Genomic DNA, 13,660 nt, shown 5'->3' on the forward strand with positions numbered 1-13,660 from the left:
ACTTCCATCTTGATTCTCAGATACCATGGCCCCATTTCCCAGTTTGAGCAGGCTTGCAGCAAACTCTCCAGCAGATGCATCACCTGTCATATGCAGTCGCATGTTGGTCATGAGGCTGAGTCGCTGAATGTTTTTCCAAATGTATGAAGCTGAGGCAGGCCTGCAGTTCATCAGCTTTGGTTCCATGTGGAATGACTGGCCGTATCTGTTGAAAATCCCCAGCCAACACCAGAGTCACTCCTCCCATTGTTTTGTCATCATGTCAAAGATCTTGGAAGGTGTGATTAAGAGACTCTAAGGCAGCTTTGTGAGACATTGTGCACTCATCCCAGACAATGAGCAGGCACTCCTGCAGGACCTTTGCTTTGCCAGTACTTCTGGCAATGTTGCATGTTGGTGCCTCTGCACTTGCCAGATTTAAAGGCAACTTGAAGGCTGAGTGAGCTGTTCTTCCTCCTGTCAACAGTGTGGCAGCAATGCTTGATGATAATGCCACTGCAAGGGCAATCCTGATGCAAAATATCCTATGCAAGATTCTCCTTGTGGTTGTCCCATAGTTGTTGAGGATTTGACATGGCACATGTCTGCAGCATGATGGCAAATAGGTTTCGCAGCATTCCTGGTGACTGAGTTGCAGCTGCCTCTTCTAATGTGCTGTTCCAGTGTGTATCATCTTCCAGGAGTCCTCTGAGCTGGCAAAGCCTGTTTGTAAGTTTCACAGATCATAGCATCCACTGTTTGCAAGTCCTCAAATTATGTTGGACCTGTGACCTCATGTAGAAGCAGTCTCAGGTAAAAGTATTCAAAATTGTTTGGATGTACAGTGTACACACAGTCAAGTGCATCACTGGCTTTGATGTCTGGCTGGTCTGATGTATTTTGTCCTGCTTTGCAGTGGGTCCGACATTCCATGTGTAGTAAGTACCTGGGTACCTGAAGATACAACTGTGTCTGAGCGAATTCATCATCCCTGCAGAGATTGAAGAAAGCAGTGAGAGTTGTGTCTTGTGAAACTTGGGTGCGGTCATGTGCATTTCCTCAGTAAAGTACACTCTTTGGCCATTCTCAAGGTGCACACTGAGATGAAGCACTGTGGGATGTCACTCATGAATTGGGAAGTACAGGATCCTCCAGATGACTTCATTGGTGCTGATGTATCTCCCCAATTCATATTGCCGAGCCTCATCATGCACAGTCTCATCCCTTGTGAGGCCAAACACAGCTATGTCAGATCCTTTGTTGACATACTTGCAGACATATTTGATCGATTTCACAGAGTGGCAGTACTCAGCATTGATGTGTGCATTGAAGAGACGTGAGAGGAGTGGACAGTATGGAACAATCCATCTGTTGTCAACTTGAACCTCAGAACTATGAACTTTGGTTATTGTGAATCCACCGTCTTCTGTTTTTTTCTGATGATACAGTGGGTATCCATCTTGTCCAGTCTGTCTCTCTTTCAGAAGATCATGTGGGAACCTTTTTATGCATTTATTATCTTTCATGCATGGTGAGTTTGGACTGATGCTTCCACAGGGACCATCTGTGTTTTGACAATGGTGAACAGGAGTGGATCAATTTCTGGACCTGGAAGTTCAGCACTGATGATGTCATCCACTCTCTGGACATGAAGTTCATCCTGAAGCCACAGCAGAATGTGGGCATGTGGCAGGCTACACTTTTGGCACTCAATTGTGTACATGTAGTACTGAATGGCTCCAAAAATCCTTCCCTTGTTGATGAAATTCATTAATGCCTTCACTTTGTCGGAATACTCTTGCCAGCAAATCATGCTGATCCTGCGGGTTTTGGCCTGGCACCAGTTCATTAGCCACTTCCGCCCAAGCTGGGTTGCAAGTGAAGGAAATGAAGAGATCAGGGCGGCCATAGTTTCACACATGTCATGGCATCCTAAGTACGCTCATGCATGTAGCGAGGCCCACTTGTGAAACTGAAAGGCAAGATGACCAACTGGCCAACATCGGCAGCATCTCCATCATTGTTCATGGCGTCCCTGAGGTGAACATAGTTTTCAACTCTGAGTTTCTTTTGGTTCATTCAAATGAATCTCAACCTTTCTGCTTCAATTTTGGCATAAATGTCCACAGCAAATTGGTGGAAGAGATCTTTGCATCACAAGATGTGATTGAAACTTCTAGCTTGCAGCATCATCCTGTAGGCATAAAAGTCCATGGCAGAAATCTTCTTTTGAGTTGGCAGTCCCATTGCTGGGTTTGTTCGTTGCAGTTCAAAATGGTAGCCATCATCACCCTGCCAGAAAATTCATGGATATTGAAGTGCATCATATGATCAGTGTGTCTCATAAATTCTCTGTTCAGCCTGCTTTGTATTGTCACCCATGAAGTAGATCTGCAGGAATTTGGGCTCTTCATTTGGGAGTGGCATCAGACTGCCAATCCAATGATAAACCTGGCCCTGCACTTTAAATGTGGACATGTAGCCAGATTCTCTGATGTCTTTTGTTGTGCCAAAAGATGTCATTTGGAAGCATGAGTTATATCTTCTAATGTTGCTTTGGAAATGACATGCATCTGGAGTGTTGCCTGTCAACAATGTATGAAGGGGCTCAGGAGGATCATTCATTTGGGGCAGTTAAACCTTGCCACTGTTGCAGTATATCCCTGGACCTTCTCTTTTCCATCTCATTGCAAGGCAGTGGCTGCAAGAAGTTGCCATTGAGCCAATTGCAACTAATGGATCAGAACTTTAATCCAAGGCTGGATTGTAGAATAATGCAGAGTTTTCTTTTTCCCCCCAGGGCCAGTTCCTGGCTGCAGCCATTGCTACTCTGTTTGCAACTTGCTGTGGAGGAGTTTCAGTTGCTCTGGATACAGGTTACCTTGGGTGGGGTAGGGGAGGCTGGGGCCAGCTGGGGCCCCATTAGCCTTACCTGGGGTCTTCCCAGGGCTGCAGCCACAGTGATCCTGCCGGGCAGAGCCTGGCTGGCAGAAGCTCTGGTCAGGTAGGCTCTGGTTTGGGTGGCACATGCTGACGCCATGTCATTTTGTTTGCTGTGGGTTTTTTTGACCCCTTCCTTCCCCCCCCTCCCCCCCCCCCCCCCGCCCCCCCTGACCAGATTGTTCACCTTGCTGTGGGCTACACTCTTCCTCTACTTTGTCTCTTCCTTGTCTACTTAAACTGTAAGCACTTTGGGTTGAGGACCATCCCACATCTGTTTGTAGTCCCAAAGGGCCCCATTTTTGTTAGATCATTAGGTACTGCCATAGTAAGCAGATTAATAACTGAATAAAATACAGGATGATACTTTTGATCTGATAAACTTTACAGCAATAATCCAATCCCCTTTTGTAATTTTTATTGTCATTAGATCACCTCTACAAACAGACATGCATATTGTGCTATTTGGTAAGTACTCTAAGTAGGGACCTACTTAAATCATGGTTTTGCAATGTTTGTGGTTGAAAATGCAATCCAGTTCATGAAGCTTCTAACATGGTTTGAAAGTCGGCAGGCTTTGATCCACCAAGCACACAAGCTGATGGATTTGATAAACTGGACTGAAGACATGGTATCATAACAACTTGCAAACTGTCAAAGTGAAAACCAGTGGAGATAGGAACTGTTCCAGGCAATAGCTGCAAAGTTGAATCGGTATCACAACTACGATCAATCACTACCACCACAATTTAAACAACCTCCTTCTTTGCAGCCTCCTTCTTTGCAGCTGTTTGCAAAAGTGCTGTTTGCATTTTTGACCCAAATTAGATGCCTTTTCTGAGTTTTGACCCTCAGCTACTTAATCCCTGTATGACAGAAAGTGCATGACAACAACTGTGCTGCATACATGAACTTTGTCAAAGAATGCCAGATACCTTTGACTGTGACTGTCCTTTGGGATTCTGTTTCTGATCTGTATCCACATCTCTACAACTCGACAAAATGCTGCCTTACAATTACAAACAATTCACACAGAACGTGTGATCTTGGTGTATAGACATTAGACAAGCGTTCATACCATTGAGACGGAGGATGCCAGCTAAAACTGCTGGTGGACACTGCCCGCTAGCATTTAACAACTAACATGAATTGTTTCTATCAAGGTTAGCATTATGTAAGATTCCTTAACTTTTTGCAGAATTCTAATAATAAATTATGATGGCATAAGTTACAATTTATATTGTGTATAAATATATATTCATAATATATTTAAATTGAAATCTAAATGTAATAGATTAGATTTGTAATAATACAGTAATTTATATGATATTTCTGTGGAACTTGCTATTTAATTATGCAGTTTTTGCTTCTCTGCCAATCATCAGTGAGGGATGGGGCTGCTGGGGCCCCTCCACCAACCAGCAGCAAGGAGCAGGGACACTGTGAAATACCCATGAAATTGGCTCCGTACACCATAAGCAGGCCACAAAGAACCCTTTGACTTGCCGCAATTTAAGGAGGTCCCAAATCATAACTTATTACCGAACATATATGAATTATGGGTTGGGTATAACTCACTTATTCTAAGTCATTTCATCTGAAACTTGAAGAACAAGTTATCTTAATATAAGAATTTTACACAGTGGGATGCATATTCCCTCTGGGTTCACTATATGGACCAGAAACATCTATTTTGTGGGACACTTGTCATTAAAGTCACCTCAGTAACTGATTATGACACAAGAAAGTGTCTAAAATGATCAACTCCTTTTATTAAAACAATAAATAGATATAGATCACTGGTAATAAATTAAAGTTGTACAAAGAAAATATTGAGAAGCACTATATAAGTTACATTGTTCCTCTGCGAAGGACACACCCTAAGCTAGTGGCGATGCACAGTCCTTCAGAACTTCTAGTATTCTGAGTCTATGAAGTGAGCATCAGCCTACTTATAGCTTGTGCTACATAAACTTTGGTTAGTCTGTAAAGGTGCAAATCTACCCTGGCTTCTACTTGACTACAGACTAACAGGGCTAATTATGTCGGACTCCGTGAAAGGGAAACAGGAAGAGCAGCTGTGCCCAAACACCTCTGCTGTAGTGTCAGGTCTTATTTACTATACAAACAACAAAACTTGCACAGACAAGCTTCATGCTGTAATCATCCCCTAGCTGCTCCCCTCTTCAGAAACACTTCTGGAAAACTGAGCATATTATGGACTTCCTTTAGAGAAGATGGTTGCTAGGGTCCGATTTCTTCTGCTGGGCCTGTGCGGTACACCCTATATGGATGCCATCTATTACTATTTCCTCACTGAGCATGTTCAAGAGGGTCTTGCTGACCTTCCTAAGATGGATGCAGTATCTATCTATCACCCCACTAGGTATGCTTAGGTTGCATTTTTTTAAATTCCCTACGGCAGCATAAGGGGGTGCTACATTAAGAACAAAACATTTCCCATAATTTTGTTTATGTTCTCCCCATTTTGACAATCTGTTCCTTAGAGGAAAAAGCCACTGGAATGGGCAACAAGTGCATCTTCAACAGGTTACAATCCTGCCCGTTCCACATTTCTAGCTAAAGACTTGCTGGGGATGAGAGAGGGGGCTGTCCACAATTTCTGCAGATCTGCTGCATTCTGCGTGAATTGACCAGGTGCATTTCTGTTATCTTTGTGTTCTGGGTATCTACTTCTCCCTAGTATCTTGGCTCCAATAAATTCATCCTGTCAGTATGAAGAGATGCTTCTTCAAGGAGTGTTTTTATAAAAGAGGTTCGTAGATTTCATAGATGTTTAGGGTTGAAAGGAACCTTAGTAGATCATCAAGTCCAACCCCTGCCCTGTCCAGGAAAGAGCGCTGGGGTCAGATGACCCCAGCTAGGTGCTTGTCCAGTCTCCTCCTAAAGACCCCCAAGGTAGGGGAGAGCACCACCTCCCTTGGAAGCCCATTCCAGATTCTGGCAACCCTTACCATAAAGAAGTTCTTCCTGATGTCTAACCTAAATTTGCTGTCTGTCAGTTTGTGGCCGTTGTTTCTAGTAACTCCAAGGGGTGCCCTGGTAAACAGATTATCTCCTATTCCTTGCTGTTCCCCTCCCCCACCCTTGACGAATTTGTAGGCAGGCACTAGATCTCCTCTCAGCCCTCTCTTGCAGAGACTGAAGAGATCCAGGTCCCTCAGTCTCTCCTCATAGGGCCTTACCCCAACATGATGTAATGTCATTATTTGTACTGTTCAACCCATTCACACTATCAGTCTCCCAGATTGCTTTCAATAGTCACCAGGAGATCAATGCCAATTCCTGTAAACTCCCGGCCAATCCAGGAGAGTTAGCAACCCTATGTGTGAGTTGCATTTGAATGTGGGGAACCCCCGTGGTAGAGGCAGCTGGCAGGGCTGCACTCATCACCCCCATGCATAGTGCTGGCCAGAGCTGCACACTGCCAGGCACCAGCACCTGCACCTAGACCAAGCACCCTGCATCCTGCTGCCGCTGGCAGTGGGGGCTGCATGCCATGGGGGGAGCATGTAGGGGATCCCCACACCCCCACCCTCCCTCACACCCACACCCTGCCCACCCGAGCTCCGTGTTCCAGCTGCCCCATAGGTGCGGGCTCCATGCTTCTGTCAGCCCCAGCCCAATACTCCCTACCCCCACCCAGCTGCACTTCCCCCTCCCACCCCTGCCCCCACCACTTCCCTGCCTGCTGCCTGAAGTGAGCAGGATGCCAGGGAAGGCAAGCAGGTCCCCCAGTGGCTGCAGCAGTGGCAGCAGCAGGCCTGCCCAGAAGTTGTATGCTGGCTGGCCCGGGCCCTTCTGTCCACAAGGGTGGGAGCAAGGTGCAATAAGGTATGTTTGGGGGTGTATGTGGGTGCCTCGCTCCCACCCTCATGCATGAAAGGCCTGGGTGTGGTACAATTTGTTGGTGGGTGCCCACAGGCTGGATGAAAGTGCCTGGTGGGCCAGATCCAGCCCACCAGCCATATTTTGCCTGCCCCTGCCTTAGTCACAATGAAAAACTGAATGGAAGCACTTGAGCCATAGTGGTACTTAGGACTTTAAAAAAAAAAACAGAATAGAAAATATAGTAGAATAGCTAGGTAGAGAAAAAAAAAAAGAGAAGGAGAAAGCTACTAGCATTAGCAATAAGTGACTAGAACTATGTCAAGTAACTTGCAAAAGGGAGCCTTTGACATTAGGAGTCTTTACAAAAGTTTGCATTAACATTTTTTTGTCAAATTTAAAGTCGCTGGGTCAGTTACAAACCTTTATAGGCATGATTGCTACCCTTTGGGACAAAAGAAAGAAGTAGAGAAACTATCACTTAAGAGAGCATACAGACAGTTATACCCTGGCTGTTCACAGTTTCTCTTAAAAACACTATGAAAAGGAAACCTCAAGAACACAAACATTTCTATTTCATTCAATTCTGAGTAATGAAATTGTTGTTTAATACAAGGGGCAAGAAATCAACCTGCTGAAAACTCAAAAGGGGCAAAGTGCTAGAATCTCTATATCCCTATCTGGGTGGAGTTCCCATACACAGGATTGACTTAAACAGGTGGCAAGTGAGACTTGTTTACATACCCATCAACCCAAGAAGCGCCTCTTCCTAATGCTACCAGTTATGTTTTGTGTCACACCGGCATAAAAAAAAATATTGACACATAAGAAATTGTTGGAGACCTTGGGTTTGGTAACTACATATGAAGAATGAGAGCTGTGTGCTTCCTCTGAAACAGGTACTTCCCTTATAAGCACAATAAACTTAACTTTCATCATGAATGGCGAAATTTTATTAAACAGTAGGGCAGACCTTCAGTGGAACTGATAGGAAGAAATCTTCCTTCTTATCTTCTCCATAATTAGGGTAGATTAAATCTAAATCTAGGGCTGGGCTAAATCTAGGGCTGCATTATGGCTGGAGAAACCAGTTATTAAATTACTACTCCAACACAGCAGGTGACACAGCAGGGTGCCTTAGCATTTCCTATAGCCAATGAAAGGAAGACAAATTCATAAAATCACAGAAAATTAGGAACCTCAGGAGGTCATGTAGTCTAACCTCCTGCTCAAATCAGGACCATCCCTAACTAGATCATTCAAGTCCCCCTGCGGCTGATAGCACCGACCGAGAGGGGTCCCCTGCCACTGCCAATTGTGCCAGCTAGGAAGTGGCCACCATGTTCCTGGAAGTGGCTGCAGCACTCCCACTCCCCAGCTGGTGCTTGCAGTGGGGGCACTGGCACTCCTGCTGGCCCCCCTACCCGTTGCCTAAGCAGTGAGCGTGGCCTATCAGGGAGTGCACCGGCGCTCTCAGGGGGTGCATGTGTACCCTCATGCACCCCCTACACATCTCCACTGTCTGTCACCACAGAGAACAGTCTAGCTTGATCCTCTTCGGAACCAACCTTCAGGTAGTTGAAGGCTGCTATTAAATCCTGTCTCAGTCTTCTGTTCTGAAGACTAAATGAACCAGTTCCCTCAGCCTCAGCCTCTCCTCATAAATCATGTGCTTCAACCCCCTAACTATTTTTGTCGCCCTTCGCTGGACTCTCTCCAATTTGTCCACACCCTTTCTATAGTGGGGAGCCTAAAACTGGGTACAGGACTTCAGATGTGGCCTTGCCAGTGCAGAATAGAGGGGAATAATTACTAGGGCTGTGTGAGGCTTTGGACAGAGCTTTGGAGACGCTTCAAATACTTTGGGGTCCAAAGCAGCATGTCCAGGTCAAAGTGGTGGCCTCATTAGGCTTCCCGAAGAGGTTTGGAGCTTCCGAAGCACTTCAGAGCCGTCTTGGAGATCCGGCCATAGGGTATAATGGGGAAAGAATAACATATCTATAGTTTTGTTGTTTTTTGTTCAATTTGGATGAAATTTTCCGGGATGGTAGACTCTGCAGAGTGCATGAAGCCAGCCAAGTTTCAAGAAGATCAGTACAGGGGTTTTGGGGAAACTGCACCCCAAATTCTTGAAAGCAAAACTCATGTCATGTCTAGGCATTACAACATAGCGGGGTGAAAACTGCAGCGATGGTAGCCCCTGCTGAGGCCATGACGCCTGCCAGCTGTCGAGGAGATTGGTGCAGGGGTTCTGGGGCCCTGCATCCCTAACTGCTGACAGACAAAACTCATGACATGGGTGCTTGTGCAACTATGTCTGTGTCTGTCTTGGGGCGTGGGAGCCACTACTGCAGGCCTGGCTACTAAGTTACTGTGTTACCCGTTACAAATCAATCATGATTCACTCAGGGACCAGCTCAATACACAGAACCTAGCTAATGTAGCCAGTTACTCGCCAACAATTAGCACCTACAAAACCAGACTAAGGAGAGGAAAGAATCCATACAGACAATCAACTGTCCCAAGACAGAGACAGTCAGTTGCACAAGAACCCATGGCATGAGTTTTCTCTGTCAGCAGCAAGCGGTGCAGGGCCCCAGAACCCCCCTGCACCTATGTCCTTAACAGCTGGCATGCTTCGTGGCTGCAGCAGGGGCTACCATCCCTGCAGCTTTTACCCTGCTGCGCCTTAACACACACAGGGTCAGCCATGGCATGAGTTTTGCTTGTTCGCAGCTTGAGGTGCTATTCCCCACAAACCCCTGCACCGATCTTCTTGAAACTTGACAGGCTTTGTGGCCTCAGGAAGAGCTACCATCTCTGCAGCTTTGACCCCCCTGTGTTGTAACATGTAGGCGTGACATGAGTTCTGCTTTCAAGAATTTGGGGTACAGTTCCCCCCAAACCCCTAAACTGATCTTCCTGAAACTTGGCAGGCTTTTTGGCCTCACCAGGATCCACCACTTCTGCAGTTTTCACTCCCCTGTGGTGTAACACACAGTCGTGACATGAGTTTGGCTTTCAAGAATTTGGGGTGCAGTTCCTTCCAAACCCACATACCGATCTTCTTGAAACCCAGTAGATTTCATGCTCTTAGTAGAGACTACTATCTGTGAAAGTTTCATCCAAATCAGACAAAAAACAACAAAGTTATAGATATTTCATTGATTCCCCATTATACCCTATGGCCGGATCTCTGAGGTGGCTCCGAAGCTTCAGAGCTGCTTCAGCCAGATGGAGGTGGAAACCCGGTCTGGAGCTCCAGATAGGATCCCTGGCATCTGAAGCAGCCAGATCCAAAGCCGGATCATGTCACTGCTAACTTGCACAGTCCTAATAATTACTTACCTCAATGTGCTGGCAGCACTCTACTAATGCTGCCCAGCATGCTGTTAGCCTTCTTGGCAACAAGGGCACACTGTTGACTCATATCCAGCTTATTGTCTACTGTAAACCCCTAGTCCTTTTCTGCAGAACTGGTGCTTAGCCAGTTGGTCCCAAGCCTGTAGCAGCGCATGGAACTGTTACATCCACTTTGCACTTGTCCTTGTTGAACTTCATGAGATATCTTTTAGCCCAATCCTCCAATTTTTCTAGGTCACTCTAAATCTTAGCCCTACCTTCCAGCATATCTACTACATCACCCAGCTTGGTGTCATTTGCTAATTCGCTTAGGGTGCAATCCATCCCATCTTCCAGATCAATCAAGATATTGAATAAAACTGGCTCCAGGACTAATCCCTTGGGCACTCCACTTGATACCAGCTGCCAACTAGACATTATGCCATTGATTACTACCAATTGAGCTTGATGATCCAGCCAGCTTTCTATCCACCTTACAGTCCATTCATCCAACGCATACTTCCTCAGCTTGTTTGCAAGAATGTGGTGGGAGACTGTATCAAAAGCCTTGCTGAAGTCAAAGTATATCACACCCACTGCTTTCCCTGTACCCAGAGAGCCAGTTATATCATCATAGAAGGCAATCATGTTGGTCAGGCATGACTCACCCTTGGTGACTCCATGCTGACTGTTCCTGATCACTTTCTCCTCCAAGTGCTCAGAAATGGATTCCTTGAGGACCTGCTCCATGATTTTTCAAGGGACTAAGGTGAGGCTGACTGGTCTATAGTTCCCTGGATCCTCTTTCTTCCTTTTTTAAAGGTGGGCACTATATTTGCCCTTTTATACAGGATCTTAGGAAAGTAGGTCTAAAAGGGACCTCACAAAGTCATCTAGTCCAGCTGCCTACAAAAGGTAGGATCATGCCTGACTAAACCATCCCAGCCAAGCATCTGTCTAACCTGGTTTTGAAAACTTCCAAGGATAGAGATCTCACAGTTTCTCTAGGTAGCCTGTTCCAATGCTTGACCACTCTCATAGTCAGAAAGTTCCTCCTAATCTCTAACCTACATTTCCCCTGCTGAAGCTTTGAGGCCATTGCTCCTGGTCCTGTCCCTTCTGGTCACAAAGAAAAGCCCATCTTTATCCCCTCTGTAATCACCCTTCAGATATTTGAAGACTCTTATTACATCTCCCCATAGTCTTCTCCAGACTAAATAACCATATTTCTTTCAGCCTTTTCTTATACGTCTAGTTTCCCAGACCCCTAATCATTTTCTTTGTTATGTGCTGGACCCTTTCCAAACTGTTCACACCCTTCTTGAACTGTTGGGCCCCAAACTGGACACAATTCCAGGTGAGGCCTCCCCACGGCTGAATAGAAAGGAAGGATCACTTTCCTTGATTTGCAAGCAACTCTCCTATTAATATGACCTAGTACGCTGTTGGCTTTTTTTGCAACAAGAGCACACTGTTGGCTAACATTGAGCTAATGGTCTACAGTAACCCCTAGGTCCTTCTCTGTAGTACTGCAGCTTAGTCACTCATTCCCCAGAATATATTTGTGCATGTAATTATTCCATCCCAAGTGCAGAACTTTTCACTTTTCCTTTTGGATCTCATCTGATTGACTGGACCATTTCTCCAGTCTATCCAGGTCATTCTAGATCCTAATCCTAGCCTCCCAAGTATCTGCATCTCCACACAACTTGTTAGCATCCACAGATTTGCTAATCCCATCATCCAAAACGTTAATGAAGACATTAAACAACATTGACCCAAGACCAGGGGTGGGCAAAATGATGGATCTGGTCGGCCACTGTCCACATAGCTCTCAGCCAGTCTTCTTCATGGAGCCCTGGGAGCGCAGGGCCATGACAGCACGAGGCTGCACAACTGGGGCTCTGCCCTGGCTTCACCCAGCCCCATGCTTGCAGGTTGTCCATGGAGACAGACTGAGAGCAGACATGGACAGGCTGTGCACCTGGGTGGGGAGCTGCTCTGGGGCTGGGATCTTGGGGCAGTGACAGCATACACCCTTGACTGGGGTAGAGCTGTGAAATGCTCCCTGTACATGCCTGCCCATAGAACCCATGCTTGTCACAGGGGCATGTGGGCAGCAGTTTGTGGCTGTGCCCCAGCCCCACGCTGTCACTGCCCCATGATACTGAGATCTTCCTGGCCCCGCCCACCTGTTTCACTCCCGGCTGTGGCACCATCCCAGCCACCCGGCAGCACGCTGTGCCTGCATGGGTCCTGCCCTCAGCAGTGGCTATAGGGCAGATGGACTGGGGTGTCCAGGCAGCAGGGTTGGGTTTGGAAGCAGCAGCCAGAGGGAACCATTCCCATGGGAGCTGCTGGAAAATTGAGTCTGCTGCAGGCCAGATCCAGCCTGTGGATGAATCTTTGCCCACCCTTGCCCAAGACAGACCTCTGGCAACCCCCACTTGATACTTTCACCCAATTTGACATTTGATCCTGTGGCCAAGCCTATCCCTTAAGACTTGACCCTTGCTGCGGGCCTGCTGAAAAATCCTCTTACTCTCCTGGGGCACTCATCTGCTATGACTTGATGGGAAGCTCAGATCAAATACCACCCTGTAGAAAGGAGAAGTTTCCCCTGATAAGGTGATCTCACATGTGCAAACAGTCCAATAAGGCCTATGGTAAGGCCTCTACCGGGCCTATGATGAGGGCTCCTCCACCCCTACCCCTGAACCACAGGCCTCTGGAACTGAATGTAGTTTCTAGCCCCCACTGTTTAGGATTCACAGCCAGGAACTGGGTACTGTCCCTCCCCAGATGACTACCGGGAATTTCTAAAAGTCCATCTCACACAAAAATAATGAAATATGGGCAGGTGGCCTGCCCCTCACCCGCTGCAAGTGTTGTTCTCCACTGGGCGCTCTCCTCCTTCACCACTTCCTGTGTCCCTTTTGGGTTTCCCCTGGAGACTCCCAGCTTATCAGACTAGTTTCCACTTGCTGGCTGTGGTTCATTCCTCCTGAGCCAAGAGGAATCACCTGTGTTAGGCTGGGATCACGTGGGTCTCGTCCTGGGACCTGGCACCACTCAAACTTCCATTCCCCAGTTCCCACAGTCCTGAATAGGGCCTCTTTTTCCAGAGGTCCCTGTTTTCCCACAGTCCTTTTGGGCATCAGACCAGGCCAGGACAGTATGCTGCAGGGCTGGGAATACCTCTGCAGCTCTTCCCTGAGCAACTGGGTTTATTTGACCCCTAACTTGAAAAAAGCCAGTAAATAAATTATCCTTAGCTCTCAGGGCTTCTGTCCTACCCTAGGGCTATTCCCAGAGGGCAATGTTGGGGCCGGCCTGTTCACCATCCAACCCTGGTTACTGCTGTCACTTGTCCTAGTGCTGGTACAGTGGCTTGTCTCTCAGGGGCTGTGGGAAAGGGGGGAAGCGGGGGGATCCCCCTCCCTGGTTCCCCCTACTCTACTACAGACCCACTGATGACCTCTTGTTAAGCACGATGAGCCAGCCAGTTAGGTATTCACTGTAACTATGTCCACGATAGGGACTATCCATT

The 13,660-nt window shown here is 46.8% G+C and overlaps 1 pseudogene; it reads right to left on the reverse strand.

Annotated features, from left to right (window-relative positions):
* Window positions 1-1,501: 1,501 nt before the first annotated feature.
* On the reverse strand, window positions 1,502-2,226 carry LOC112549877 (annotated as a pseudogene).
* Window positions 2,227-13,660: the final 11,434 nt, after the last annotated feature.

This window comes from Alligator sinensis, unplaced genomic scaffold (assembly GCF_000455745.1).
Source record: "Alligator sinensis unplaced genomic scaffold, ASM45574v1 scaffold123_1, whole genome shotgun sequence".
Taxonomy (NCBI): Eukaryota; Metazoa; Chordata; order Crocodylia; family Alligatoridae; genus Alligator; species Alligator sinensis.